Below are 17294 nucleotides of genomic sequence, written 5' to 3' on the forward strand. Positions count from 1 at the left end.
GGTGTAGGACACAAGAGAGAGCGCAAGTCTGGACCGAGCACAGGGCTGGTCCCGAAGTCCTACCTCCTGATTCCGCACTGTGGACGGAAAGTCCTCTAAATCTAGAGTCAGGCTTGGCTGATGACGCATGCCTGTGATTCCAGCATTTAGGACGCAGAGGCATGAGCCTACAAGTCCAAAGCCAACCTGGATAGCAGAATAATGAGTTCTAGGCCCACCAGGGCTATATAATGAGATTTAAAAATAATAATAATAATTAAAAAACAAGAAAACAAACAAAACAAAAACCAACAATACAAGGACTAAGTCTAGTTTTTGATTCTCTTTCTCAGAATAGGAGGTGAGCAGAGCTGGTTAATAATCAGATGGTGTAACTGGCCTCTGACCGTTACATGCGCGTACACATAAACATAATACTCAGAAGGGCAACCCTGTGTAGGTTTACTGTACATATCAAGACTCCGGATGTACAGAGGTGAGATTTTGCCTCCCTGCCTGACAGTATGTTCCCGTTGTCTTGCCACTCGCTCGTGAGGTAACGAGGATTGCGGCACAGGCAGCCTGGAGATGGGCGGGCAGGAGAATTTTCAGGCCGCATACTTAGGATAGAAGCATAGGTGGGCTGCATTGAAATGGGAATATCCCTGCCCTGGTTGGCCATGTGCGTCCTCATGTAGGCACCTATGTTAGGGTGTGGAGAGCTGTAGCAGCAGCAGCAACATTCAATTTGGGTCACACATGCCGAACCATATGCTTCTATGATTACTAAGTACAAACAAAATGAAACTTCACTAGTAACAAATAGCAGCTTCTCATATAAATGTATTTTTCATTTGTTTGGATATTAGAAAATATGCGTCATTTTTAGTTATTATGAACTTTTTTATTATCCATTAGGTAGCGTATATAGGGCATTTACAATTTCATACAATCGGTATGTGTGAGATTTGGCTGATACACAATACATATGTATGTAGTAGGGCTGTAGCTGTACAACAGCAAACAAAATAAGGGACATTCAACAATCAAAATCTCTTGTGTTTTCTTGTAAAAAGGCACGCTTTTGTCCTTTAAGAAAAAGAAAAAAGTATTTGTACCATGAATTCATATATTATTCATCACATTAAGACCTGCCAAGCCAGGCTTCATGGCACAAGCCTGTAATCTCAGCCACTCCAGAGGCAGAAGCAGAAACATCACAAGTTCAAGGGCAGCCTGGAAAAGTTAATGAGAGCTTGTCCCAAAAGTAAATAGAGGACTGGCGGTACAGATGCTGGCTTAGCCCTAGGCTCATCCTCTGTTCCGATCCAATCAAAACGAAGACCCAGGATGCACACGGTGGGCTGACGACAGGAGAACATGTTTAGGGAGAAGAATGCAAGAGTACACGGTACTTGATGTCTTAAATCCTTAATGACTTAGGGTTGGAAGCATCATCCAGCCAAACAGTAGTACCATTTGTTGACTTTTTAGAAATAGGAACGTAGGACTGCTTGTAACATCACATTTATTTGGGGGACACTGGTTCAGGTCAGCACACGGTATCCTTGTTGAAATAAACAAGAATTACAGAAAGTCATCAGCAAAACCCAATGTACCCAGAGGGTGAATGATACAGTATTTGTTCTGCTTCTCATGATGAAGACAGACCTTCAGCGTCTCTCCCCAGTGCAAAGCTCGCAAATGACCGTCTTGGAAAATGAGAAGTGTGTGTGTGTGGCAACAGATAAAGCTATAAATTTAACTTTGGTGGTGGTGGGACAAGCCGTGGTGGGAGGGGCTCTAATCCTGTCCACCGAGTCCGTCGATGCATCAGTCCCTGGTGAAGGTCTCTAATCCTGTCCACCGAGTCCGTCGATGCATCAGTCCCTGGTGAAGGTCTCTAATCCTGTCCACCGAGTCCGTCGATGCAGCAGTCCCGGTGAAGGTCTCTAATCCTGTCCACCGAGTCCGTCGATGCATCAGTCCTGGTGAAGGTCTCTAATCCTGTCCACCGAGTCCGTCGATGCATCAGTCCCTGGTGAAGGTCTCTAATCCTGTCCACCGAGTCCGTCGATGCATCAGTCCCGGTGAAGGTCTCTAATCTTGTCCACCGAGTCCGTCGATGCATCAGTCCTGGTGAAGGTCTCTAATCTTGTCCACCGAGTCCGTCGATGTAGCAGTCCCGGTGAAGGTCTCAGCTTGTTGGTTTTGGTCTCTGCAGACAGTGTGAGTTCATCTGCAGGAGTCCAGAACAGAATGTGTATTTTAGTGTCTTCACAAGTACGCCTGCTCCTGGCTTTAAGAGCCTCTCTGTAGGGCTGGAGAGAGAGGCCAGTGGTTAGGGGTACCGGCTCCTCTGGCAGAGCGCCCGGGTTCACTTCCCAGCTCTTACACGCTGGCTCACCACTGTCTGCAACTCCAGGTCTGACATCCTCTTCTGGCCTCTGCAGACACCAGGCGTGTGCAAGTAGTGCAAAGATGTAATGCAAGCAAAACTCCCATGCACTGGAAGGAAATGCATGAATAAAAAGATCCTTTATTAAAAAGAGCTGTGTGCCCTCTTCATTCTGAATCCAAAGACACCAAGTCATAGCAATGTCAACAGATTTTTTGTTTTTTTTTTTAAGATTCTCTTCCTATGCTTGGCATGGTGGTGTGTGCCTTTAATCTATATGAGTTCAAGACCAGCCTGGTCAATATATTGGGGTCCAAGGCTACACAGTGAGACCCCGTCTCAACACAAAGCACTCATTTCCCCACATTTTGGGGGGAAGTTGGTCTATTAATGGAAACTTTGCCCTAGGAATTCTGCCACAGTCCAGTTTTTTATAGTACGGTTCCACAGAGTATGACTTCAGCTTTAGCTCATTCTTGTAATGTCATTGTGCAAACAATAAGTTCTTCATTCCCTAGCCAGCTTGGCCTTTCCAGATTTAATGTAAAGTCAGCTGGCCAGAGGCAGAATGGACTGATGTCACTGTTTGGGAGTTTTGCGATCCCCTCAGAACCAGCGCTCACTCTCCAGCGTGCCTACCAGCTGTCCTTAGATTGGCATGAAGCTAGGGAACTGCTGGGTTAGCAGAACTCCTAAGAACCCGGTCACCCTGTGTTTGTCTCCCTGCCTGTGACTTCCAGATATGCAGACTGTCTCAGTGGCTTCCCTGTCAGAACCTGGGAAGCCACCTCTAGGATTACAGCGCATCCTGCTGCTCGGACCATTGGAAGCCGACAGTGAGTGTTCAGCACTCACACAATCATTCCTGAAAGGCCACTTTTTGTTTAAAATTCATTTATTTTAGAATTTTCATTTTTTTTTAAATTTTATGTGTGTGAGTGTTTTGCCTACGTGTGTGTACGTGCACCATATGTGTGCCTGGTGTCTATGGAGAGGGTATGGATCCCCTGGAGCTGGAGTTTAAGGAGCAGCGAGTGGGTGCTGGGAACCAAAGCTGGGTCTCCTACAAGAGCAGTGAGTACTCTTGGCCACCAAGCTATTCAACAAAGCCGTGAATGCCTGGTGTGTGGGCGGAGTTCGGCACGGAAGGGCCTTTTCTGCTTGGTGGTTCTGTTGTGTTACCTTATTGTGAACACAAACCTCCAATCACGGTTATAAACACTTAGACTTCTATAATTTTTTAACTTTTATAACAATAGTTATCTTGTTATAAAAGTATTCACAAGAGAATATGCACAGAGAAGTTATATGCGTGTATGTCACGTGCGGAAGTGTGTCAGTATGGCTCACTCCCAACAGGAGAGTTGCTAGGCCTGACCGTTAGTTAGGTTTGGGCATGCACCTTTATGTTTTCATTTTATTTTGTATGTGTTCATGCCTGTGGAGTCCAGAAGTCAGCCTTAGCTGTCATTCTTGAGGAATTGTCCACAGTCTCTCCTCTAAGATCAGGGGCTCCCCAGTGAGGTTAGCGGGCTGGCCAGTGAGCCCAGAGGTTCCTCTCTGCTCCCCGCCCCGGGATTACAGGTGAGTGTTTTACCAAGACCGCTGCCCCCACAGCAAGCCCTCATCGTTGGGCTCTCCTCAGCCCCAGACTACTCCACTGTAGTGGTGAATTCCTTTCCCAAAAAGGCTGGCTTGGCTTGGGTGTAGTAGAGCATAGATAGCTTCAGTTCCAGCTACTCAGAAGGCCGAGGCAAAAGGCTCACTTGAGCTCAGGAGTTCAAAACTTGCTGGGCAATGCAACAAAATAGCATCTGAAAAATAGGAAGTGATTGGAAACTCCTTATGTAGAACCCTTCCATCTCAGCAAGTGGCTTCCTCCTTATGGCCATCCAGATACAGGTCACAAAGAGGAAGAAAGATAGGCCAGAGGGGACTTCACTCTGGGACAAGTTGGCTCCCGTATACCCCTTTATTGACGAGTTCCACAAACTCTTCCGCTTCTAGGACTCAGGTGGATGGCTACATGTCACTTCAAGGAAAGCTGGAGAACAGAGTCTCTGGGCCCAGCTCAGAATCAACATTCTGTTAGTAAAGAAAGGGAAAATGGAGTGGTCTGTTCTACCAAAAGCAATTAGTTTTTTAACAGTACTGATATAATGGCCCCCCAAAGGATTTGCATCCCCTACCTCTCTCATCGTCAGATCCAGTGCTCTCTTAATTGGCTATCAGGAAATTCTCCATCTTAATTAAGAACACTTTTCCTGCTGTATTTGGATTGTGTGGTTGACTTGAAGCACGAGAATGGCTTGCAAGGGAACTCATGTATCTGAGTTGAATGTGTAAATGCTTCCGAAGTGTAAGATAACAAACTGTTTAATCTGAGTATTTGTAACTGACTCCATTGCAAAAGGTAGCTTTCATTGACCATGGAGAGTCTGGGAATGGGGTGTTTTCTTCACTGATGGCAGCTTTTCTGTGTATCATCTACTGGCATAGTTTAGTCCAAAGGGGAAGGAGGAATCCATTGGCTCAGAGAGGTGCATGGCCCGCGCTGGATGGACCGGGAAGGCTGGGGGCAGGTAGCTGTGCTTGTTCTTACATAATTCTTCCCTTGTTATATGAGCTCATGGCCTATCCATATTTTATACATCCCCCACAAGGGTGGGGGGGAGGTGGTGTGCACACACATACTTGCAAGGGTTCGGAGGCCAAAGGTCTACGTCAGGTGGTTTCTTTCTTTTGTTCTCCACCTAATTTTTGAGACAGGATCTCTCACTGGACATGGAGCTTGCCAGTGAACTCCAGGGATTCCTGTCTCCGTCTCCCCTACACTGTAGCACCCAGATTTCATGTGGGTGCGGGGCATCAAACTGAGGGCTTCATTCGTGGTTGGGTGACAGGCACCTAGTGAGCCTATCTCCCCAGCTCCCAGAAATGCTTTAATAACCACCATGATAACATGCAAAGGAAAGAGAGTTGGCGGGTGGGCTATAAAAAAGCCATAGGATTCTGTAAAAGCCCAAATGATACTTAAATAACACACACACACCCATTTTTAGACCTCAGATATACATAGAGTGGACTAAAAGCTCTTTACCCCACTGTGGCTTAAGGCAGTGCTGTTGCCAGTTCTTTAGGCAGTCAACCTAGGCTGGAAGCACCCAAAACTGACAGTGTGAACACAGTTGCTGGTTATTCTCCATCTACAGCCTTTGCCACTCAGCATAGGCTGGGGGCTCTGAATGCTGTTGTGCCTGGAATGCTTGGCTCGGACCTGCTGCTCAAGTCCAGTGGGCTCACCTAGTTCCTCCTAGATGCCTGCTTTCTTTTCCATGCATGTCCACAAATAGCATCACAGCAAATTAAAGTAATTTTCTGATTGATGCAAGGAGTAACCAAAGAAAGCTTGGATTTGGTGCCAAAATATCTCACAGTACAAGCAGAGTGCAGGTACTGGCCCATTTTATGGCATTTTAGTTGATCATTATTTCTCCAAGAGCACATTATTTGGCTATCTGGCAGCAATCCAGTGTCATTCCAGAGGCATTGGACAAGCAGATGCGAACGATCACTATAGTAAATGTACTCTTCCTTTTGCCAAGTGGAAGTAGGCTATTCAGGAGGAAAGGGAAGGAAACAGAAGAATACCAATTTTCTCTGAACCAGAACACGTCTGGCTTAAAACTGTGGTGCATAAAATCATGAGGTTTTTCTCTTGTGCGTGGCAAAGGTTCTCGTGGTTCATAGAAACTTAATCTTTTAGAAACTTGCAGTGAATGTATAATGTATATTACGTGTCATTGTTACTGGTTTATAAAAACTTCCTCGTGCATTTTTCTTTAGATCCCAAACTGCTAAATTCTATCAGAAGAATGAAAAGGAATTTTCTGGGAGGTCTAATTGTGTGAAAGGAAAAGGGAATCCTAGGTTTCCACATTCATGACATGTCTTAGGGCCATGGTCACTGTGCCTGGGGGAGAGATGGGTGTTAAGTAGAGAGCAGCCCATGGGTAAATCAAGAACGAAAGAGATTCCCTTCAGAATGGCCCAGTGTTCCAGGATGGACATCTGGCCCCTGTAGAAACTTGATAAATGGATGTGGTGCTTTAAATGAGATGGCTCCCATAGGCTCATCTGTTTGAATGCTTAGGCACCAGGAAGTGGTGCTATCTGAAAGGATTAGAAGGATGAGGAGGTGGGGCCTTGCTGGAGGAAATGCGCACTGGGGGTGCCTTTGAGGTTTCAAAAGCCCATGCCAAGGCCAGAGTCTCTCTCTCTCAGCCTGCTGATCAGGACGTAGATCTCAGCTACGCTCCAGCACTACATGTGCTGCCATGCTTCCCGCCATGCTTCCCGCCATGACGGTGATGGACTAAACTTGGGAAACTGTAAGCCAGCCCCCAGCTAAGTGCTTTCCTTTGTAAGAGCTGCCTTGGTCTTGGTGTCCTTTCCCAGTAACAGAACCGTGACTAAGGCAGGTGAGATGCTCCCTGAGATGGAGTGTCCAGTGTTCAGGACTTGGGTGGGCTGCTCTCGTATCCCGTAGTAGAGGAAGGAAAGGAGTGACCTCGGCTGATGTGTCTGAACAAGAGAACTACAGCATTGAGCAGCAGCTGACTGAGACGGTGAGCACTTCAGATTGACTGCATCAGCAGGATGGTATCTGAGGAGTCTTCGTTCTCCTGCCCTTTATTCACGGCTTATTGTCTAAAGTATCCTCAGGAGAGCCGGGCCAGAGCATCAAAAAGTGCTGGAGCCATGTCTGTCTCCTCCTGCTCTGACTATGGGGATTGTGTCTCCTGAAAAGGTGGAGAAGAAAGCGGGCTAGAAAAGTGCTGTCCACTGCCATCTCTTGCAGCTAAGGACTTTGAGTAGTTTATTCGCTGAAATCGTGGGCTGTTGAGAACTGCAGGGACCTCAGATGGGGCTTTCTCATCCATAAGCCTCTGGGCCCAGAGGCATGGAGCTTCCTATCCCAGTAGCATCAGCGGCAGCGGTGGCGGCAGCTCCCTCTTGGCCTGCCCTTCCAGATGGGATGTTGCATATAGCTGTGGCTGCTCTGGAATTCCTACATTGCCCAGCCTGGCCATGAACTCCTGGTTCCTCTGCTTCAGCTCCCCAGGTGCTGTGGTTACTGCCTGGCAACAGTGTGCTTTGCATCATTTCCCCTCTGTCCCTTGTTCTCCTAGTTGGGACAGTGAGGAGTAGAGAGAGCATGCTGCTACCACCAGTAAGCTCAAGTTAATGACTGCACATTCAGGGCTGTCCAGAAACCTTGACTTAGAGCTCCTATGCGGCTTTAGAATAGGCAGTACACATGTCTTCCTGCTGTTGAAGAAGACACACAGTCACCTTTCATGCAGTTTACTGTGAAGATACAGTTTTCCTTGAGTGGTGGTCTGGAACAGAGTTGCTGTAATTTGTCTGCAAGACTTGCAGAGACAAGGCAGCTGGGGTGGGGGCGGGGTCTTCTAGACTAGATTGTTACATTTTTAAGAAGCCGGTCCCTTGCTTCTCTGTCCAAAAGTTACTGTTTCCAGGGCTTGGCCATCTTCTTACTTGGGAAGACATAGATGTACTCCCACTCTGAGGTCAAAGCTGTTTAGGAGAACCAGATAGACTAGCTTCTGCAGAAATGGCTAATCATATGGGGTAATACTGTTTCACATGACGCCTCTGAGAGTTGAAAGTGCGATGCTTTAAGAAGATGCCATTGAACCTGAAAATGCCTGGGCAGTATCTATTCCTGTGTATTTTTCTTCCTTTGCTTTGATCTAAAGGGATTAATCTTACCTTTCCACACATGCAGTAATTTGTTAAATCTTAAGTAAAGACCTAGTATTTGGTTGTTCTGTGAGTTCAATGCATTTCCCATTAGCAAGTGAACAACCTAGTCAGAAAGAGCTGGGATGTCGGGTGACCCAGATGATGGACTTTAAGGAAGTGGAGAAAAGAATTTCCCAGCTAACCTTGCCAAGTTAGAGTCTACCATGGCAGTTGTTGTCAGCCAGGGGTTCCCGTGTCAGCCCATGTGTGGGACTAGTGACCCTGGAGAACTGTAAGACCTGGCTGAGCCCTGGTCCCGTCCCCAGCTCCTGTACTCTGTCCTCTTCCTCCTCTTAGACGTGTCCTCCCCCCCCCCCCCCCCCCCGTAACAGGCAGGGTCTGAAAAAAGCTTCCTGATTCCCTTTACTCTTTCAAGTACCCAGGTACAGGAATTTTCCGTTCCTACTATGTGTTTGCCTTTCTTTTAAAAAAATCTTTATTTTTTTTTTTGAGATTGTGATTACATCATTTCCTCCTCTCTTTCCTCCCTGCAGACCTTCCCATATACCCCCCAATCCATAGTGTCTTTTTCTTTAATTGTTACTACATGTGTGTGGGGGTGGGGGGAGGTATTTAATTCCTAAACACATAAATAAAACCTGCTCAGTCTGTATAATATTGCTTGTGTATATGTTTTCAGGGCTGACTATTTCATACTAGATAACCAGTTGGTATGCCCTTTCCTGGGGAAGACTCTTTCTGCTCTCACGATTCCTTAGTTACCTGTAGTTCTTGGCGTATGGTTGAGGCCTCGTGGGCTTTTCCCTTCCACATTATCATGTCTGTAGCGCTTGTTCAGCTCATGTTTAGGCAGCCATCTTGGTGAGACTTCATGAATGGAGAACCTGACACTCGTAGGAGACACCGTATCATAGCAGACTCCCTGTTCTGACTCTTACGGTCGTTCCCTCTTCTGGAATATTCCCTGAGTATGGGATCTGTGTTGTCAGTGTGTCACTTGGGCCTGGGCTTTACAACTCTGCATTTTGATTGGTTGAGGTTTTCTGTAAAGGACTTCATCTGCCCCAAAGAGACGTTTCCTTGGTGAGGGGTGAGAAGGATACTTACCCGGGTAGATCCTAGAGAAGGATGTGCAGGATCGTGGTCAGCTTACAGATTCTCTTATGACAGTCCTGGGTTCCCCTTGCGTTTCCTTTGGCCAATAGGTGTTACACTACCACTGATACTTTGTTCTAGGAGCTTGAACCTGGTGTAACTACTAAAACAACACTCTCCTGTTGTATGCAGTCTTTAGAAAAGCTGATTTACCCCGTGTGAACTCACTCTCCTTAACTCATCATAGCACAGGGAGCAGTCTGATATTATACACTGCAGATTTTAAGTTGAAATGAGTGGCCCAGTGGAAGCTTTTCCAGAAAATGCAGTGTTGGTGTGTGGTTGTTTAGTCTGTGGAAGAACCTTTTCTCATCGGATCGTTTGATGTGGATGGTGGAGCTGGCTGGTGCTCATCTGTCTGTGTAATTGGTACCCAGCCAGGGTCCTGGAGTCACTGGTTGATTCATTTCGATGTTTAGCTGTCTTATTATGTTGGACGTCAGCCGCTTTTGCATCCTATGGTTTTTGAACAAGAAAAAATCCTGTGGAACCAGCAGAGCGAAGCATTGCACGTCCAGTGTGCGGGGTGGCTGCACACGCATGTGAGGTGATAGTGTGGGGAGGTGGCTCCCCACAGGCTCCACGTTAGCTGAGCCCCAGTGGTGTGTGGAGAGACCGGGGTACTCCTGGCCTGAATCTCCACAGGACTGGCATTGTCGTACTCTCCGTTCCTGTGGAGAAAAACCCAGCAGTTACTCTGTGTGGAGTTGTCAGCCTTGGGTGTTGGTATGTGGTGGTGGCCCCCTTCATGGCTTCTTTCGCCCTGACTCACGGCATTAGCATAATCAACACAGACACTTGAAAGAGCGCCATTTCCAGATGCACACACTTGTCTGTTATGCAAGTACTTGTCCAAACTTCTTCCTGTAGTTCAGAAAGGTGTCTTCTCTCTTCCCAGCCCCTCGGTGTATGTCACTATTTGATTGTGCCTACGCACTGGCATGGGTTTCAGAACTACAAAAACAAACACGTGTCACTTTTGAAATAACAAGACAACAGAGAACAGGCTTTCTGAGTGGTAGCATCCAGAGAGCTGGAAACGGTTGGTACGGTCCTCCCGGATCTCAGCTGGATCAGCTTCGGGCTGTCAGGTGGACCCCACCCCCTGACACCTCCACAGCCGCTCACTCTCCGGGGTTCCTGTGGCTGCAGGTTTTTAATGCCAGGAGAGGAGGCGCTGATGCAGCCGCTCTCATGCAGCGTCCTCCGGAGTCTCTGGTTGAGGTTGAACAGAAGCCTTGACTGTTGTCACTTGGCAGGCAGAGGACATCATATTTGAAGAGTCACGTAATCTTAAAGCGGGCTAATCTTTTTCTGGCTTACTAATAGGCTCATTACATGTTTGAAATAGTATAAAGCGGAGCCCCTGTTTCAGATGAAGCCTCAGCCCAGCGGTCCAGGGCCCTAGCAGACGTTCGCCTGATGTGTCTGGCTGAGGATCTGTGGCACGCTGCCAGTTCTTTGAGGACCTGATTTCAGGCCTCCCTAGGAGGGCCAGGTCATTCTGCCTTGACTCAGTCAGGGACTGCTTTTCCCTCAGCACAGAAGCCACCCAACATGAGAATTGTTGTGTGTCAAGTTCCTTGGTCCGAGGTAGTTCAGCCTCCCTGTTAGTACAGCTGCTGTGGGAACTTACTTGAGACAGCACATGGTAGAAGAGCTTTGGAGTTGGCCAACAGGCTGGATTGGCAGCACCAGCCTTACTGGGCAGGTTCTTAACCTTTCCACAGCTCAGCTTCCTGTGTGTGAGGAAGAGAAAATGAGATGGGATTGGCCAGGCACAGAGCGGTGGTCCTGGGAGTCAGCGAATACCGCCATTTCCTTCAGGTTGCTGGTGAATTTCCTTTCTTGTGTGCTTGCTTGGAGTAGTCTTGGAACCAGGATTTGTTGGTGGTGATTTTGAGTGAGTAATGAAGCCCCATACCTCCTGAGATAGACTGAGACCACTCTCATCCCAGGTAGGCCTTAGCTGCCCTCTGCCAAGGCCTTGCTCCATCGACCAGTCTACACACTGTTGTTCTGTTCCTCTCATCCCTCTAACAGAACCTTCGGTCTGTGTTAGAACGGGCCGGCATCTCTACCTACCCTGGGTGAGACTCCTGAACTGGAAAGGAGCCTAAATGCTGCTTCAGACTTAGTGGAAGCTTCCTCACAGCACCGGGAAGGCTCTGGCCTTGGTCATCACATCTCATCCTGAAGTGCAATTCAGATCTGTTTTGTGGCTCCGGCCCCCTTCCCACTAATTCAGTGATTAATTGGGAGTGTTTTGAGTACTCAAAACTATAAACCAGGCCCTGTATCAGGGTGCATGCATGTGTGCAGGCTTTTCAGCTGGTGTGGATATCTACACCACTGACTTGAGGTTGTGTCTCTGGGTGAAACTACCTTTATGCCTCAAGGCCAGGAGGTCTGACTTTGCCTCAACCCTGTTGCCACTCACCGGCTGATTGGATTTAGCTGTGGCCTCTGGTTCGTTCTTACTTTCTTTCACGATAAAGTTGTGGCCACTGTTTCCCAGCCCACCTTTTCCCCATAGCCCTTCATATCAAGCTTCCCGCCCCGATTGCTTGTCTCATGTTATGAAAGTGATTCTCAATGTTCTAGCATTTTCCTGAGTTCTGGATGTGTATTTCTAGTGCCCATTTTTACTTTTTCTATACAAACTATGTTTCCAAACTGGAAAATGATGCTGCCTTTTTTTTTTTTAAATCTCAGATAAAGATTGGGTTGATAAAATTATTTTATTATACATTGCAAAATAAATTTCAGAAATGTTCTGTAATTCCTTGGCTTTTAACTCTCTGACACGTTGATTTTATATGGCTAGATGAACATGGTTTTTAAAGGGGAATTTCAGCAGCGTGTATTTAAAACATCCCATGGGAGAGGGAAACAGTTTGAAAACCTTGGGAGAAATGCCTGGAAGAGTTGGCCAGATGCCACCCTTTAGCCCGCTTTGTGGAGACTTGTGGACAGTGTACCTGTGGCTGCTTCCTCTGTCTGGGTCTAGACTGGAGTGGGAAGTCGGAGGCCTGGGGGGAGGGAGGTGCTGCCAGGGGTGGGTGTGGGCAGTGGCTGCAAGGCTGCCAGGGTTCTGTGTGTGCCGGAAGTGCAAGTTTGCTGGGAGGAATGGAATGTTCCCTGTTGCCCTCCAAGAGCAGAAACAGCTGTGGATAGCTTGAAAAGACAATTGCTCAGTGAAAAACCAATATGTATTTTATGATATTAAAATAAAGTCCACACTAGAAAACCCACCGACACTGTGGTCGTGCGCTGGCGCTCTACAAGATTAAGGAGAGCTGGCGTCCCAGCTAGGAGTTTCCCTCCAGTTGCCTCTGCAGCCAGCCCAGCCCTCCACCTAAGGAAGGCCGAGGGGGTGTCCGGAGTGAAAATGGACTGCCCTTCTGCTCATGGGACGGCTGTTTTATTCCCCCGTCGCTGGCTCACTGCGTGAAAACTTTAACAATGTTTCCAGAGGACATCTGTGGGTAGAGAATTACTGTCAGCAAATTTAACGGGAAATCTTGTTTCTAGCTGGAAATACAATCCTTCAGCCAAGTTCCAAACAATATTTATTTTAGAACATCGTTGTTTTTTAAAGTCCTTTAATGGTTTAAACTTTTAAGACTTTGGACAAGAGCGAGGGTAGAAACGGACGAACTTGTCTTACACATCAGAGTCGATTGTGCAACCCTTTTAGTGAAGGGTTATTTATGTTTTTATCAAGCCGAAAGGCTTGGGGTTTTGGACACTATAGATAGTACGTATGAAATACTGTTTTTCTATTTTCAGGCCTGCTACCGCACTTCAGGTTTTTGCCCTGGTAGTTGGTTTGTTTTCACTCACCATGTCAGTTAGTCCCAAGGAGACGGATTCTGGAGAGCAGACAGCTGATGGCTGGTCCCCAGAAGTGTCTGTGCAGTGAGAGGTGAGGGTCAGCCCCGGGGCTTCCCTCTGCTTCCTGCTGGGGACTGGGCAGAAGGGAAGCTGCCCACATGGAATGAGGTGAGGGATCCTTGCCCAGTGGTTTTCCATGAAGAGCTGCCAGATCTGGGCGATGGTTTTCAAATAATCACCTTAACCCCCGCTTTACTTTCTGACCCTAGTCCTTACCCTAACCTCCGAAGTCTTGGAGCCTTGGACTCAAAGGATGTCGCTACACTGTTACCAAATCAGGGATGCTGGGAGTCAGGAAGCTGAACTGCTGAATCTGTCATCAAAATGCTAAAGAGGGGAGATTTGGTGGTTCTTGGTCCTGATTACAAGTTAGGGTAAGGGGGCGGGGGTTGGGGAGTGGGCAGCGCTAAAATGTCCACACCTCGACACAACTGCTGGAGCTCTGAGGATGGGACATGGGTGAGCAAAGTCTCCCCGGGGGGTTCACATAGGCAGCCAGGGTGGAGAATTGCTACAGAGTAAAGCCAAGAGTCTTATCTGAAACTGCCTTTGAGAGGCCCTTTGAGGCCAGCCACGGCACTTCCCAGGCAGTTCTTCTTCCTGTAGCTGACCTGCATGCTCTACTGTGGCTCAACAACCTCGGTGGCTCTCTGTGACTCACCGGTTACATTGAACTGTCCCTGCACCCCTAGCCACCTGTGGTTGACCGGGAGCAAGCATTGGAGTCCAGGCACTGAGCAACTTTGTTCAGATCGTCAGTGCCCACAAGAGAAGCCCTGAGACAGACTTAAAAGACCCGCTCTGCGTAAGAGCCAGATGAGCACTTCTGGAAACTAGCCGTTTGCAGTGTCTCCCAAGCCCCTCCTAAAGACTGGTAGGCTCCCAAGTTGGTGACCAGAACACACTGTCTTACTTTATAGGCATCCCAGAATAGGGAGAGGAGGAGGACGAGGAGGGGAAGGAACTGTCTTCTTTGCAAAAAAGCAGAGCTTTTAAAAGTTAAATTACACAACTTTTTTATTTTTAAAGCGAGTAGATTTCTCTTTGCTGTTGCTGAGAAAGATGAATTGATACCACATGTTGCTTCCAGACAAGCCTTCTCTGTGTTCCAGGGAAAGCACATGCAGCTGGTGTCTGGGTTAGTGGAGTCTCCACAAGGTAAACATGGCATGGAAGGAGCTGAAACAGACGCAGAGCAGCAGCAGCTCAGAAATGTCCAGTTACTGGCACAGCACCTTAAAAGCTTTTCAAAGTTTGTAACCCTTTCTTGGAGGGCGCCACCCTCTCCCGTTCTGACCTAAAGCACACGCAAACAGTAAGCTAAGGTTCGCGACATGGCTGCTTCTGTATGTGGGGTCTGACAGTTGAGGAGAGCTGTGCTTGGCGCCCGGCTGAGGGGTGCTGCATGCTGAGCTTCACAGAACCCTCCCAAGGATCCTGGCTCCTCCGCAGAGGCAGCTGAGGTTCAGATGGCAGGCCAGTGTCATTGCCCGCCCCGTAAGACAGACTGAGCTCAGCACTCTGGGACCTGGTCCGGCTTTGCGGTCTTCCACCGCGACCACCCTGTAAACGAGCGGTAGATGCTCTGCCATTCCACGCAGCTTCTTTCTGACTCCCGTTCTGTTTTGAGTCCACCTGTCTTCGTAATGATGTGGTATCTGTTGGAGAGTCCCGGGCACCTCACATCAGCACTGAATGTATTTTGCGACAGAGAGCTGCTGGTTACATCAAGAGAAGAATGATCGGATTCTAACTGGTCATCTTGGTGCTGATGTCTTCTAGGTGGGCCGGGCAAAAGGCTCTTTAGGCAGCGGCCCACACAGTGCACTGTGCGTGACGGGGAACTGCCACTCCCAACAGGGTGCCTCCCCCATGTACCTTTTGCACGTGCCTCTTGGAACAGTAGTTCACTAATTGTAGCCACAGTCAAGGGACCAGGTTTGCCAGCTCAGTGATTAGTTAACCACATGTAGTGGGGGCTTGGCCCCAGTCCAGGCCTGTTCAGTGTAAGCTGGTTCATAGAACCGAAGGCTGGTGCAGAATGGGATGGGCGTTATTCTTAGCTTTGCTCCCAGACTGGAGACGTACGTCTCTTAAGGTTTTCTAAGTCTCAGCGTTCCAACTGGAGGAAAAGCTGGTGTGTTTGCCTGTGGTTGGTACTCACGTTCTTGTAACTCATCAGAATCTTGAGTTTTCAGTAACTGGAGCTGCTCACAAGGTCTTTGTGGGGTGGCCCCTGGGCAACTGTAGCGATGTGATAGAATGGCCCAGGAAATCATAGCCCTAGTTTTCTGGCCAAGTGAACTTCACAGTGTACTGAATTGTGTATATGAGTAGGCTGAGTAGGCCTAGAAAAATCACACTTGTTAGAATTAGAGTTTTAGCAGACCGTATGTTCGTGTACCTTCAGCTGCCCTTCCCCTTTTACTTTACGGAAGGAAAACCTTGGAAATTTAGATTACTTCTTAGGGTGATACATATATTAATTGAAAACTATAGTTTGGTGGTGGTGGTGGTGGTGGTGGTGGTGGTGGTGGTGGTGGTGGTAATGTGCTTTTTGGTTTGGGGATTTTTGAGGGTTTTTTTTTTGTTGTTGTTGTTGTTGTTGTTGTTTTTTTGTTTTGCAAGAAGGGGTTTCTCCATGTAGCCCTGGCTATCCACAAATGTTCTATAGACCAGGCTGGCTTTGAATTTTTGAGCTTTGCCTGCCTCTACCTCCTGAGTGCAGGGATTAAAGGCGTGTGCATTACCACTGCCGGGCACAATAGGATATTTTTAATGGTAGTTTTCCTGAGATTAAAGTGGAGGGGAATCTTACAGAACCTCATTTTTCATCTTTTTTTTTTTTTTTTTAATCTTTCTTGTTTGGATAAAACTGAGGTGGAAAGCTAATCATTAGACCTCTGAACTCTGAGGAAAATACATCTGTGGCGTCTAGCCTTGGCAGGGCAAGGGCGTTTGAACAGTGATGGACAGGTGAGCTGTGTTTATTGGCTTTTGTCAGTGTCCCACCCTCAGACTGTGGATTTTATAAATGCAAGGTGTCCAGACTGCATGGAGAGGCTGCTGGGACTGGCCTGTTAGGGCGGTGTGGCCCAGTTCTTGTTGGTGTTGCCTTAGTAATAAAGGAGCTAGAAAAACCTGTCTGAGCACTGTAGATAATGACCTCAGGGAATGTATTCTGCTATTAGTGAACCTCTAAAATGAGAGGCCAGTGAAGGCTGGCCACTAAAGCCAGTCTCTCTGTGTAGGAACCCGGGTGGACGGTCCCATTGGTTAGTGTGGGCATACTGCCTCTCCTCTGGAAGGGGACTACTTCACAACAACAGAATGCCTTTTTACAAAGACTAGCAAAGTATTTCATAAAGAAAATCACAGTAAGATGATAGTCTGTGTGTTTCCCCTTTTTCTTAAAGCAGAGTTATTCTGGGTGCTTTTCTGAACTGTCGGTACAAGCACATTACATGAGGACTTCTCGTTAACCTGAAGGGCCAGAGAAAAAGCATGGCTTGAGAGTTGGCAAACTGCTTCTGGTTTTGGTTTCTGTGCATTGGCTGGCAGCCTGTCTTATTTCGTATCTCTGAGCCTGGCCTTTGTGTGCAGAATCGGGGCCCTGATAACTGCCGCAGCCTTGACGTGAGGATTGGAGGCCGTGACTATGTTCAGTCCCCAGCAGTGACCTGGCAGATCTTCAGAGCTTCGCTTTGTAATTAGGGACCTGGACAGGAGGCCAGTCCTCATGACCCACCCTGCCCTGACTCCCAAGGCACTGGCCTTCCTTGCCAGGTGTCCAGGCCCTTATAGAAGAAGCTTGCTGTCTCTCTAATTTTAGCCACTTGTAATTGCAGAAAATTATAATATACATCATTGGGGGGTTAGAGTCATAGATGGCTGTCAGAAAAATCCATAAAATGTTTGATTGGTCTTTTGGTAGGGTTTGGAATTGGTAGCAGTAAAATATATTTTAAAAAATACTGTTCCCTATTACACAGGATCACTGAATGTCTTGAGATGGCTCATTTTTGTAAATGTTTGGTGTTCATGTGAACTCTTCCCAGAATTCACAGTACACAAG

The 17294-nt window shown here is 47.5% G+C and overlaps 1 protein-coding gene across 5 annotated transcripts in view; it reads left to right on the plus strand.

The window, feature by feature from the left end:
- Foxo3 (forkhead box O3) overlaps positions 1-17294 on the plus strand; it is a 102178-nt gene that overhangs the window by 63339 nt on the left and 21545 nt on the right. The gene's annotated exons all lie outside the window — the stretch shown is intronic.

Source organism: Peromyscus maniculatus, chromosome 16 (assembly GCF_049852395.1).
Source record: "Peromyscus maniculatus bairdii isolate BWxNUB_F1_BW_parent chromosome 16, HU_Pman_BW_mat_3.1, whole genome shotgun sequence".
NCBI classification, from domain to species: Eukaryota; Metazoa; Chordata; class Mammalia; order Rodentia; family Cricetidae; genus Peromyscus; species Peromyscus maniculatus.